At 38.5% G+C, this 14,351-nt stretch overlaps 1 protein-coding gene and 1 non-coding gene across 4 annotated transcripts in view; one reads left to right on the top strand and one right to left on the bottom strand.

Moving 5' to 3' along the window:
- The window catches only part of ZNF800 (zinc finger protein 800), a 235,708-nt gene that overhangs the window by 91,916 nt on the left and 129,441 nt on the right, over nucleotides 1-14,351 (bottom strand). The gene's annotated exons all lie outside the window — the stretch shown is intronic.
- LOC143653825 (U2 spliceosomal RNA) lies at nucleotides 480-670 on the top strand. Its single transcript, XR_013161548.1, has one exon. It is a non-coding gene; the product is annotated as a U2 spliceosomal RNA (small nuclear RNA).

The raw sequence follows: 14,351 nt of genomic DNA on the forward strand, positions 1-14,351 counted from the left end.
TTGCTTTCAACTCCCAAACCACACATCTTCACTCAGTTCTAATTTGTTATGCTCTTTCCCACCTCCAAAACCTCTATACGGTCCTTTCTGGTGTTTTCAGTACTCTTCCTCCTCTCTTCCCTGACAACTCTGCTCATTCTCCACCTCTCACTAAATGTCACTTCTTTCAGGAACTTTCCCTGAACCACCAGGCCAAAGGAGAACTTCTGTTATATCATCCATGCCATCTTGTGCTTCTTTTTATGCCATTTTGGACTGATTATAATTTAGCATGCCTCTCACATTACTACACTCCAATGTAAGAGATGTGCTATTTCTTTAATATTCTAAAAAGAAATAAATCTGAATCTGAACTTTCCAATCACCAATGTGGAGAAAAAATTAGTCAGTCACATTCTGGCAAGACTGTTAAAGCACAGAAGAATTTCAGAGGCTTCTATAGTGCCAAATACTCAGGTACATCTAAACTTCAGTCCATCATCGCTTCTCGGCCTTTTGGCTAAGATCAAGTGTAGTATCTGTTCTTATCAGTTTAATATCTGATACGTCCTCTGTCCGAGGACAATATATTAAATAGATTTTTGGAGCAGGGAGATGGAATGGGAGCTTGCTCCGTCCACTCCACGCATCGACCTGGTATTGCAGTACTTCCAGGAACAATGCACCAGCAAAAAAAAATAAAAAATAAAAAAAAATAAACTTCAGTCCATCATAGTCTAGGGTACCTGCTGAGATATTCATTGTCCAGTTTGTGGTCCATTCCAAACTTTAGGGCTCCATCCTGTATGACCACCATGGCACCCAGGGTTCTATCACCCAAGGATCAGAATGCAGCCTCTTTCCTCTGAGGTGCCAAGACCTCTCAATGTGTTACTGTCCTCAGGATTACAGCTTTTGCATCTAGCCCTCCAAGCACCAATTTCACCTCTGATATTTGCTAGGGCCTGAGCATGAGTAAAATGGAGCCTTATAAACATGTCCAAATATTTCAAAATAATAAATGATGCCCACAAACTGTTAAAAATGTGCTCTATTGTTATATACTAACAAAAATGTGCCTTCATAAATTCCTAGAAGGCCGTATTCAAAGTAAGAATTTTTTAATTCCTCAGTGTCCCATGCTGGAACATGGTGGCCTCATAAGAACTGGTATCTACCCCAAGCCCTTGGCTGCATTTCACAATGTGAGGATTCTCTCTAGCCTGCAGGAACCATGTTTTGTCCACACTCTTGCAAATTAGCCATCCTTTGGCCACTTTTTGGGCCTAGGGGTGCTCAACCAATGGCACAGTACAGTGGACTTTAAAAGCTTCTTTAGGTGGATTTGTTTGGCCTGGGATTTCTGGGTCCCAGAAACCTAGAATGTGGTCTAAAGAAGAGGGCTCAAGTTCCAGGTAATAAAATTCCCTTGACTTCATAGATTTTTCAACCTGAGAAAGAGGGAGTGACCAAAGAAGAAACAATAGTTCCTTATAAAGCCTGAGACCGAAGCAAGGGCCTCTCTTGTTTGGGTCTAAGGGCAATTCTGAGATCAGACCCTCAGGCATTGCTGGGACTAACCTCTCCCAGCACAAGAATAAGAGGCACCAGAAAACAAATCTGTTCTATAGAGAAAATTGCTTGAGAGTTATACTATCAATGCTAACTGAAATTAATACTTATGTGTGGAAACCTAATGGAGGGCCATTAGGATGTTATTAAGCTAATAAACAAACCAGTATTTTCTAAAATTTTTAAAAGAGCATTAATAGATCCCCATTTCATAGTGAAATGTTCAAAATACATATTTGTCAAGTAAAATTTTCCTTTAATGAAGAACTTCTCAGAGCTTTTAAAATGTGCTAATGTGGTTTGTGAACCTCCAAGGAGGCAAATAAGTATATGACATTTCCCAAACTTGTATTGGATGTTGTGCGTGTGTGTAAGTAAGCTGGGCAGTAAAACACCACAGTAGAAAGAGTCTGGTCCTTATGCTACTGATACTGGAATAAATTAATTCCAAATTATCCCCACTTCCTTGTGCCATAGGGAAAGACTCACAAATAGTAAGTGAAAAAAAAAAGGATTCAAAACAGTATGAGCCCAATTCTGTCAAAAAGAAAGATGTACAGAAATAGTCTTGGGAGAAAATACAACCAAATATTAACAGTGCTTTTCTCTGGGTAGTAGAGTTACAGATAATTTTTATTTTCCTTATGTATATAAATTACACCTATAATTATAAAGTATATTTTTAAAATTACTTTTGTCAAATCTAAAAGAAAAATTGTTCTAATGCCCAAATTTTATGATTAAATCCAGGCTCACAATATTCAAATCCTTCCTGATTTCATAAACCTTGTTAATTTAATTAGGATCATTTAAGTTTCATGTTATCTGAGGATTTTTAATAAAATAAGGATTTCTAAATCTCTTTCCTGTCTTTTATATACGTAACTAGGACATTATATAGAAATCACAATTCCAGTATATTATTGGTATTAAGAGTAGGGAGGGCTATGGTGGCTCCGCCTGCCATAACGGAGACCTGGGTTTGATTCCCCGTACCTGCCCACGCACTTCTGGGGAAGATGGCCGAACAGTCCAGGACTCAAGTTCTTTCATTCACCAAAACAACTATTAAACAGGCAGGAGCTGTCTGAAACACTATTTTGTACCCCAAAAGCCAGAAGAACACTCTTACAGCATTCAGGGAAAAGTAGGAAAAAGAGACTGATAAATTATAGTGAAGAAAAGTAAATTTCTCGCTTGGCATGTGGGTTACTACTGCCCATCCCCCACCATCACTGCAGGCCATCCCATCATGGCGTCCAGTCCCTGGCTAGCTTACTGGTAACAGAAAAGGATGTAAAAATCCTCTTCCCCAAGAACAGGAGTGTGCATGCAGATTGCTGATTAGGACTTTTGATTTTCAAATTCAGAACACTGGGTCCCAGCTCTGAGGATAGCTATTCTTTCAATCCACCCGCACAAAAGCAGGTGGCAGCCATTGTTTCAACCCCACCCTGGACAAAGTGAGGCATCCATTGTTTTGACCCTGCCCTGACAGAGATGGAGGCGATGGAGATTATAGACATAGTAGTTCCTCAGGGATTCCTGGGACAGTTAGCTGAAGGGCTCCATTTGCTGGGCAGCCAAAAAAGCTCAGCTCTGGGGAGCTGTCGAAGATTATAGTGCCCTTCCTGACCCCCTTCTCAGAGCATTTTGAAGCCAGTCTGTGCCCTTTTTATGTGTCCCTGGACCTGTGTGACTGGCAAAGGCCAACTTGGGAAAGTCTTCTCTAGGGTGACCCTCTTCTAAGAACTTGCCCTTAAGACAAAAGCAGAATGAGACAACAAAAGGAATGTAAAAATTATGAAGGTGGCTAGTCTGGTAAAAAGACTAGCTTCGAATACCTAGGAGAAGGAAGTCTAACTCCTGGGAAGCAAGGGGGACAACCAAATTCCTGTAAAGAGGGGAACCCCAAAACAACTAATAAGCAAAATCCCAGGACACAATAGAGATTTAGAAGGACAGTGTGCAGACTGTGCACACTGCACACTGCACTACCTTGGGCAGACCTTCCTGATAGGAAAGGTCAGGAAAAGCTCTGTCTTATCACCAGCTGGTTACAAAACCAAAAACAGACATCCCAGGTAGCAAATCCCAGAGTAAATATTTTAAATTATTAAAATGTACAGTGTGCAACAAAAGAGTACAAGACAAGCAAAGAAAAGGAAATTATGGCCCATTCAAAGAAGGAGGAAAAAATACAGAAAACACCAACAAAGATGAGAATGTAGACATAACAAGAGCTTTTTAAAAAATAATCTTAAAAATGCTCAAGGAAATTAAGAAAAAAACAGAGAAATTACTAAAGCATATTAGAAAAGAGATAGAAATTTAAAAAAAGAACCATACAGAACTACTGGAGTTTAAAACCACAATAACTGAAATGAAAAATTCACAGGAGAGTTTCAACAGCAGAATGGAGCTGGTAAAAGAAAGAATCAGTGAACTTGAAGAAAAGACATTGGAAATGAGGCAGGTTGAGAAGTAGGAAAAAAAATAAATATTAAAAGCAAAAACAGCTTAAGACAGTTATGGGACACCATTATGCAAACCAATATGCATTACAGGAGTCCCAGAGGGAGAGAAAAGAAAGAGGCAGAAGTAATAGTCAAAGAAATAATGGCAGAAAATTTCCCAAAATTAGTAAAAGATGTGAATATGGAAATCCAAGAAGCTCAGAGAACACCAAATAGAATAATCATAAAGAAAAATACATTCTAGCATACATTGATCATGCTATCAAATGCAAAGGATGAGAGTTCTGAAAGCTGCAAGACAAAAATAACATGTTATGTACAAAGGAGTCTCAATTAGAATGAGTTTTCATGTCCATCAAAAACCATGGAGGCAAGAAGGCAGTGGATTGAAATACTTAAAGTGCTAAAGGCCAAGAATTTTATACAAAGTGAGACTCTCTTTAAAAAATGAGGGAAAGATTAAGATATTCTCAGATAAACAAAAGCTAAGGGAGCTCATCACCACTAGACCTGCCCTATAAACAATGCTAAAGAAAGGTTTTCAGACTGAAAGGAAAGAATACTAGACAGTGGTTCAAAGCAGCATAAAGAAATAAAGACCTGATGTAAAGATAACATTTGCATAATTATAAATGTCAGTATTATTGTGTTGTATAGTTTGGTATGTAACTTCACTTACTTCCTACAGATGCTATAATGCAAATGCATAAACAGTAATGATAAGTCTAGGTTGTTGGTCATACAATGTACAGAAATATAAGTTATAACAAATACATAAAAAATGGTGGGGAATCAGAGGGATATAGGAAAATATATGTGCATGCTATTTGTGCTCATTTGAAAGGATTTATGTATCCTAGAAAAGCCATGTTTTAGTCCTAACAATCTTGTGGGAGCAACAATTTCTTCTAATCCTTATTCAGTACTATAGGTTGAAACGGGATTAGATTATCTCCATGGAGATGTGACTCAAACAGATGTTGGTATCAAACCTGTTAGATGGAGATGTGTCTCCATCCATTCTACATGAGTCTTGATTAGTTTACTGGAATCCTATAAAAGAGGGGATTTTTTGGAGAGAGTTCCTTTCTGAGAATGAGGAGAGAGCTGCAGAACCATGACAGAATGACAAGAGAACCACAGAGTGTAACAGCCAGCAACATTTGGAAGTGAAGAAGGAGAATGCCACTGGGAAACTACATGAAGCAAGAAACCAGGAGAGAAAGCTAGCAAAATGTCACCATTTTTGCCACGTCTTCCCAGTTGGGAGAGAAACACTAAACTCATCAGCCTTTCTGGAGTGATGGTAACCTCTTTTTTTTTTTTTTTTTTTTATTAACGGAAAGAAAAAAAAAGAAATTAACACAACATTTAGAAATCATACCGTTCTACATATGCACTCAGTAATTCTTAACATCATCACATAGATGCATGATCATCATTTCTTAGTACATTTGCATCGGTTTAGAGGAACTAGCAACACAACAGAAAAAGATATAAAATGTTAATATAGAAAAAAGAAATAAAAGTAGTAATAATAGTAAAAAAAAAAACAACAAACAAGCAAACAAAAACAAAAAAAACCCTATAGCTCAGATGCAGCTTCATTCAGTGTTTTAACATGATTACTTTACAATTAGGTATTATTGTGCTGTCCATTTTTGAGTTTTTGTATCTAGTCCTGTTGCACAGTCTGTATCCCTTCAGCTTCAATTACCCATTGTCTTACACTGTTTCTAACTCCTGCTGGACTCTGTTACCAATGACATATTTCAAGTTTATTCTCGAATGTCCGTTCACATCAGTGGGACCATACAATATTTGTCCTTTAGTTTTTGGCTAGACTCACTCAGCATAATGTTCTCTAGGTCCATCCATGTTATTACATGGTTCATAAGTTTATCTTGTCTTAAAGCTGCATAATATTCCATCGTATGTATATACCACAGTTTGTTTAGCCATTCTTCTGTTGATGGACATTTTGGCTGTTTCCATCTCTTTGCAATTGTAAATAACGCTGCTATAAACATTGGTGTGCAAATGTCCGTTTGTGTCTTTGCCCTTAAGTCCTTTGAGTAGATACCCAGCAATGGTATTGCTGGGTCATATGGCAATTCTATATTCAGCTTTTTGAGGAACCGCCAAACTGCCTTCCACAGTGGTTGCACCCTTTGACATTCCCACCAACAGTGGATAAGTGTGCCTCTTTCTCCGCATCGTCTCCAGCACTTGTCATTTTCTGTTTTGTTGATAATGGCCATTCTGGTGGGTGTGAGATGATATCTCATTGTGGTTTTGATTTGCATTTCTCTAATGGCCAGGGACATTGAGCATCTCTTCATGTGCCTCTTGGCCATTTGTATTTCCTCTTCTGAGAGGTGTCTGTTCAAGTCTTTTTCCCATTTTGTAATTGGGTTGGCTGTCTTTTTGTTGTTGAGTTGGACAATCTCTTTATAAATTCTGGATACTAGACCTTTATCTGATATGTCGTTTCCAAATATTGTCTCCCATTGTGTAGGCTGTCTTTCTACTTTCTTTGATGAAGTTCTTTGATGCACAAAAGTGTTTAATTTTGAGGAGCTCCCATTTATTTCTTTCTTTCTTCAGTGCTCTTGCTTTAGGTTTAAGGTCCATAAAACCGCCTCCAGTTGTAAGATTCGTAAGATATCTCCCTACATTTTCCTCTAACTGTTTTATGGTCTTAGACCTAATGTTTAGATCTTTGATCCATTTTGAGTTAATTTTTGTATAAGGTGTGAGATATGGGTCTTCTTTCATTCTTTTACTTATGGATATCCAGTTCTCTAGGCACCATTTATTGAAGAGACTGCTCTGTCCCAGGTGAGTTGGCTTGACTGCCTTATCAAAGATCAAATGTCCATAGATGAGAGGGTCTATATCTGAGCACTCTATTCGATTCCATTGGTCGATATATCTATCTTTATGCCAATACCATGCTGTTTTGACCTCTGTGGCTTCATAATATGCCTTAAAGTCCGGTATTGCTAGACCTCCAGCTTCGTTTTTTTCCTCAAGATGTTTTTAGCAATTCGGGGCAACCTGCCCTTCCAGATATATTTGCTTATTGGTTTTTCTAATTCTGAAAAATAAGTTGTTGGGATTTTGATTGGTATTGCATTGAATCTGTAGATGAGTTTAGGTAGGATTGACATCTTAATTATATTTAGTCTTCCAATCCATGAACACGGTATGCCCTTCCATCTATTTAGGTTTTCTGTGATTTCTTTTAGCAGTTTTTTGTAGTTTTCTTTATATAGGTTTTTTGTCTCTTTGGTTAAATTTATTCCTAGGTATTTTATTCTTTTAGTTGCGATTGTAAATGGGATTCGTTTCTTGATTTCCGCCGCAGCTTGTTCATTACTAGTGTATAGAAATGCTACAGATTTTTGAATGTTGATCTTGTAGCCTGCTACTTTGCTGTACTCATTTATTAGCTCTAGTAATTTCGTTGTGGATTTTTCTGGGTTTTCTACGTATAGTATCATATCATCTGCAAACAGGATAGTTTTACTTCTTCCTTTCCAATTTTGATGCCTTGTATTTCTTTTTCTTGCCTAATTGCTCTGGCTAGAACTTCCAACACAATGTTGAATAATAGTGGTGAGAGTGGACATCCTTGTCTTGTTCCTGATCTTAGGGGGAAAGTTTTCAATTTTTCCCCATTGAGGATGATATTAGCTGTGGGTTTTTCATATATTCCCTCTATCATTTTAAGGAAGTTCCCTTGTATTCCTATCTTTTGAAGTGTTTTCAACAGGAAAGGATGTTGAATCTTGTCAAATGCCTTCTCTGCATCAATTGAGATGATCATGTGATTTTTCTGCTTTGATTTGTTGATATGGTGTATTACATTAATTGATTTTCTTATGTTGAATCATCCTTGCATACCTGGGATGAATCCTACTTGGTCATGATGTATAATTCTTTTAATGTGTTGTTGGATACGATTTGCTAGAATTTTATTGAGGATTTTTGCATCTGTATTCATTAGAGAGATTGGTCTGTAGTTTTCTTTTTTTGTAATATCTTTGCCTGGTTTTGGTATGAGGATGATGTTGGCTTCATAGAATGAATTAGGTAGTTTTCCCTCCGCTTCGATTATGTTGAAGAGTTTGAGGAGAGTTGGTACTAATTCTTTCTGGAATGTTTGATAGAATTCACATGTGAAGCCTTCTGGTCCTGGACTTTTCTTTTTAGGGAGCTTTTGAATAACCAATTCAATCTCTTTACTTGTGATTGGTTTGTTGAGGTCATCTATTTCTTCTTGACTCAAAGTTGGTTGTTCATGTCTTTCCAGGAACCTGTCCATGTCATCTAAATTGTTGTATTTATTAGCGTAAAGTTGTTCATAGTATCCTGTTATTACCTCCTTTATTTCTGTGAGGTCAGTAGTTATGTCTCCTCTTCCATTTCTGATCTTATTTATTTGCATCCTCTCTCTTCTTCTTTTTGTCAATCTTGCTAAGGGCCCAACAATCTTATTGATTTTCTCATAGAACCAACTTCTGGTCTTATTGATTTTCTCTATTGTTTTCATGTTTTCAATTTCATTTATTTCTGCTCTAATCTTTGTTATTTCTTTCGTTTTGCTTGCTTTGGGATTAGTTTGCTGTTCTTTCTCCAGTTCTTCCAAGTGGACAGTTAATTCCTGCATTTTTGCCTTTTCTTCTTTTCTGATAAAGGCATTTAGGGCAATAAATTTCCCTCTTAGCACTGCCTTTGCTGCGTCCCATAAGTTTTGATATGTTGTGTCTTCATTTTCATTCGCCTCTAGGTATTTACTAATTTCTCTTGCAATTTCTTCTTTGACCCACTTGTTGTTTAAGAGTGTGTTGTTGAGCCCCCATGTATTTATGAATTTTCTGGCACTCCGCCTATTATTGATTTCCAACTTCATTCCTTTATGATCCGAGAAAGTGTTGTGTATGATTTCAATCTTTTTAAATTTGTTAAGACTTGCTTTGTGACCCAGCATATGGTCTATCTTTGAGAATGATCCATGAGCACTTGAAAAAAAGGTGTATCCTGCTGTTGTGGGATGTAATGTCCTATAAATGTCTGTTAAGTCAAGCTCATTTATAGTAATATTCAGATTCTCTATTTCTTTATTGATCCTCTGTCTAGATGTTCTGTCCATTGATGAGAGTGGTGAATTGAAGTCTCCAACTATTATGGTATATGTGTCTATTTCCCTTTTCAGTGTTTGCAGTGTATTCCTCACGTATTTTGGGGCATTCTGGTTCGGTGCGTAAATATTTATAATTGGTATGTCCTCTTGCTTAATTGTTCCTTTTAATAGTATATAGTGTCCTTCTTTGTCTCTTTTGACTGTTTTACATTTGAAGTCTAATTTGTTGGATATTAGTATAGCCACTCCTGCTCTTTTCTGGTTGTTATTTGCATGAAATATCTTTTCCCAACCTTTCACTTTCAACCTATATTTATCTTTGGGTCTAAGATGTGTTTCCTGTACACAGCATATAGAAGGATCCTGTTTTTTAATCCATTCTGCCAGTCTATGTCTTTTGATTGGGGAATTCAGTCCATTAACATTTAGAGTTATTACTGTTTGGATAATATTTTCCTCTACCATTTTGCCTTTTGTATTATATATATCATATCTGACTTTCCTTCTTTCTACACTTTTCTCCATGCCTCTCTCTTCTGTCTTTTTGTATCTGACTCTAGTGCTTCCTTTAGTATTTCTTGCAGAGCTGGTCTCTTGGTCACAAATTCTCTCAGTGACTGTTTGTCTGAGAATGTTTTAATTTCTCCCTCATTTTTGAAGGACAATTTTGCTGGATATAGGAGTCTTGGCTGGCAGTTATTCTCTTTTAGTAACTTAAATATATCATCACACTGTCTTCTAGCTTCCATGGTTTCTGCTGAGAAATCTACACATAGTCTTATTGGGTTTCCCTTGTATGTGATGGATTGCTTCTCTCTCGCTGCTTTCAAGATCCTCTCTTTCTCTTTGACCTCTGACATTCTAACTAGTAAGTGTCTTGGGGAACGCCTATTTGTGTCTAATCTCTTTGGGGTGCGCTGCACTTCTTGGATCTGTAATTTTAGGTCTTTCATAAGAGTTGGGAAATTTTCAGTGATAATTTCTTCCATTAGTTTTTCTCCTCCTTTTCCCTTCTCTTCTCCTTCTGGGACACCCACAACACGTATATTTGTACGGTTCACATTGTCCTTGAATTCCCTGATACCCTGTTCAAATTTTTCCATTCTTTTCCGGATAGTTTCTGTTTCTTTTTGGAATTCAGATGTTTCATCCTCCAAATCACTAATTCTATCTTCTGTCTCTTTAAATCTGTCATTGTAGGTATCCATTGTTTTTTCCATCTTTTCTACTTTATCCTTCACTTCCATAAGTTCTGTGATTTGTTTTTTCAGTTTTTCTATTTCTTCTTTATGTTCAGCCCATGTCTTCTTCATGTCCTCCCTAAATTTATCGATTTCGTTTTTGAAGAGGTTTTCTATTTCTGTTCGTATATCCAGCATTAGTTGTTTCAGCTCCTGCATCTCATTTGAACTATTGGTTTGTTCGTTTGACTGGGCCATATGTTCAATTTTCTGAGCGTGATCCGTTATCTTCTGCTGGCGTCTGGGCATTTAGTCAGATTTCCCTGGGTGTTGGACCCCACAGGTTGAAAGATTTTTCTGTGCAATCTCTGGGTTCCGTTTTTCTTATCCTGCCCAGTAGGTGGCGCTCGTGGCACACGTTTGTCTACGGGTTCCACCAGTGAAAGTTGCTGTGGGTCCTTTAACTCTGGAAAATTCTCGCCGTAGGGGAGGTTCGGCAGCTGAAGCGTCTTGGAAGAGTCCCAGCCGGCCTGGGGTTCCGAACACGGGGAGGGTCACCGGCCGCCGCAGCACGGGAGAGCGTCCGGCCGAATCAGCTAGTCAACCCGGGGCGCCAAGCGTGGCGGGAGGGCGCCAGCTGTCGCAGCCCGGGAGAGTGCACTGTTCCCAGCCGGACGGGGGAGTCACGTGTTTGGAAGGGACCCCCCGGTCACTGTTCTCCGCAGTCTGGGGATTTCCGACCCAACTCTCTCAGTTGGTCCGGGGGGCCTCGCATGGTGGGGGCGCCAGCCGCCACGGCTTAAGGGGACCGCCTGTCCAATTCTGCCAGCTGGCCTGGGAAGGTGGAAGGGAGGGACTCCGGCCGCTTGCCGTCCCACCCAGGAAAGCCCGTGCCCCTCAGTGATCTCACCGGAGCTGGTTTTCCCAGACAGTCAGCCATTGCAGGATGGGGTATGCCATCCCTTTGATCTCCCTCGTGGCTCTGGGAGCTGCTCTGTATTATCTCCACTCCCCCAGTAGCTGTTCTGGAGGAGGAAAGGTGAGGGTGGCAAGGCTGTCGAGGCTGGTAGCGGAGGAGCCGGTGAAGGCGGAAGAGGGGAGAGGAGGGTGGGCGGGTCCGCTGCTGCGGGGCGTGGGTGCCGCGCGGCGGGCCGGCGGACAAAAGAGGGGAGAGCATAACCTCTTGATGGTGCCTTGGTTTGGACATTTTTATAGACTTGCTTTAATTTGGAGATTTTCACAGCCTATTGTAACCTATTAAATTCCCCTTTCTAAAAGCCATTCCATTTCTGGTATATTCATTCTGGCAGCTAGTAAACTAGAACACTATTGAAATTAAGTTGATATCAAACCAAATAAAATTTTAAGATTGTGTTAGTTAAATTCAGTTGTCAACTTGGCCAGGTGAGCATACCTAGTTTTGATGCTGCAGACATAAGCCAATGGTACGTGAACCTCATCTGTTGCTAATTACATCTGCAGTCAGCTAGGAGACGTGTCTGCTGCAATGAGTGATGTTTGACTTAATTGGCTGGTGCTTAAATGAGAGAACTCAGTGTAGCACAGCCTAAGCAGCTCGGCATTCCTCATCTCAGCCCTTGCAGCTCAGCCCAGGCCTTTGGAGATGCAGAAAGAAGTCACCCCGGGGAAAGTTGTTGGAATCCAGGGGCCTGGAGAGAAGACCAGCAGACACCATCCTGTGCCTTCCATGTAAGAAAGAACCTCAGTGGAAAGTTAGCTGCCTTTCCTCTGGAGAACTAACAAAATAAATCCCCTTTTATTAAAAGCCAATTCATCTCTGGTGCGTTGCATTCTGGCAGCTAGCAAACTAGAACAAAGATTTTAAATTTAACCCATGGTAAGCACAAGGAAAATAGATGAAAAATATATCCAGATAGAAAATAGAAGGCACTCAATATGGTACAAAACAAAAAAGAAGTATATATAAAATTAGGTTTTAATAAGAGTAAAGGACATAGAAGGTAAAAGAACAAAGACTAAATTTAAAAATGGCAGAAGAAAGTCCTGTATTATCATAGTGAATAAATGTAAAAGGATTAAACTCTCCAGGCAAAAGGGAGAGGTTGGCAGAATGGATGAAAATGCATAACCCAATTATAAGCTGTCTGCAAGAACCTGGCCTTAAAGTAGGTTGAAGAGAAGAAAAAATATACCAGGCAAATAGGAACAAAGTCAGAGTTGGGGGTGGCTATACTAATATTGGATATAATAGACTTTCATGAAAAACAGTTATGAAGGATAAAGATGGTCATATACTGATAAAGTAGACAATTCAACAGAAATATGGAACAATTATATATATATATACATACATATATATATATATATATGTATGTATATAACAGTAGAGCCCCAAATATATGGAGCAAATAGATTTGAAGGGAGAAATTGATGGTTCTACTTTAATAGTAGGAGATTTTAACACACCACTCTCAATGATGGATTGAACATCTAATGAAAAGATCACTAAGGAAAAACAGGACTTGAATGATACACTAAACCAACTAGACCTAATAGACATATATAGAAGAATGCATCAAAAAAAAAAAAAAAAACCGGGGCGGGCCACGGTGGCTCAGCGGGCAAGAGTGCTTGCCTGCCATGCCGGAGGACCCCGGTTCGATTCCCGGCCCCAGCCCATGTAAAAAACAAACAAACAAACAAAAAATAATAAAATAAACAAAATACTTTAAAAAAAAAAAAAAAAAAAAACCAACAACAGAATACACATTCTTCTTGGGTACATCAATCATTCTCCAGGATAGACCATATATTGACATAATAAGTCTCAATATATTCTCCAACCACAAAGGAAAGAAGCTGGAAATCAGTTATAGAGGGAGAAATTGAAAACTGACAAATATGTGGAAATTAAACAACACGCTATTAAATAACCAATGGGTTAAAGAGAAAATCAGAAGCAAAATTTAGCATACATCTTGGAGCGAATGAAACTGAAAACAAAACATACCAAAACTTATGGGATGCAGTGAAGGCAGTGCTGAGAGGTAAATTTATAGCTTTAAATACTTACATTAAGAAAGAAAAGAGACTTCAAATCTGAGGCCTAACCTCAAACCTAGAAGAACTAGGAAAAGAAAAGCAAACTAAAACCCAAGTGAGCAAAAAAGAAAGGAAATAACAAAGATGAGTGGAGCTAGATGAAACAGAAAACAATAGGGAATCAACAAAATCAAAATTGTTTCTTTGAAAAGATAAATAAAATTGACAAAACTTTAACTAGACTGACAAAGAAAAAAGAGAGAGGATACTAACAGTGAAAATCAGATATGAAAAGGGGGAAATTACTGCCAAGCCTGCTGGAATAAAAAGGACTGTTAGGAAAACTATGAACAACGGTATGCCAATAAATTAGATAATCTATATGAAATGGGCAAATTCTTACATTCCCTCAGAATAAATAGAGGATCTCAACAAACCAATTACTAGTAAAGAGATTGACCCAATCACCAAAAACCTCCCAAAAAAGAAACCCAGGACCTGATGGCTTTACAGGGGAATTCTACCAAACATTCCAGGAAAACTACTCTAATTCTGCTCAAACTCTTCCAAAAGAATTGAAGAGCAGGGAAAACTTTTTGACTCATTCTGAGGCCAACATCACCCTCATACCATAGCCAGATAAAGATATCAGAAGTAAAGAAAACTACAGGCCAATATCTCTCACTAATATTCATGTAAAAATCCTGAACAAAATACTAACAAACTGAGCCCAACAGCATATTAAAAGAATGATACACCATGATCAAGAAGGATTCATCCCTGTTACACAAGGTTGGTTCAACATAAGAAAAGTAATTAATGTAATGCAACATATTAACAGAATGAATGAAAAAAACCACATGATCATCTCCATTGATGTAGAAAAGGGTATTCAACAAAAATACAGCATCCCCTCTTGATAAAAATACTTTGAACACTAGGAATAGAAGGAAAGTTCCTCAATGTGGT

The sequence above is a fragment of the Tamandua tetradactyla genome, chromosome 1 (assembly GCF_023851605.1).
Source record: "Tamandua tetradactyla isolate mTamTet1 chromosome 1, mTamTet1.pri, whole genome shotgun sequence".
Classification (NCBI taxonomy): domain Eukaryota; kingdom Metazoa; phylum Chordata; class Mammalia; order Pilosa; family Myrmecophagidae; genus Tamandua; species Tamandua tetradactyla.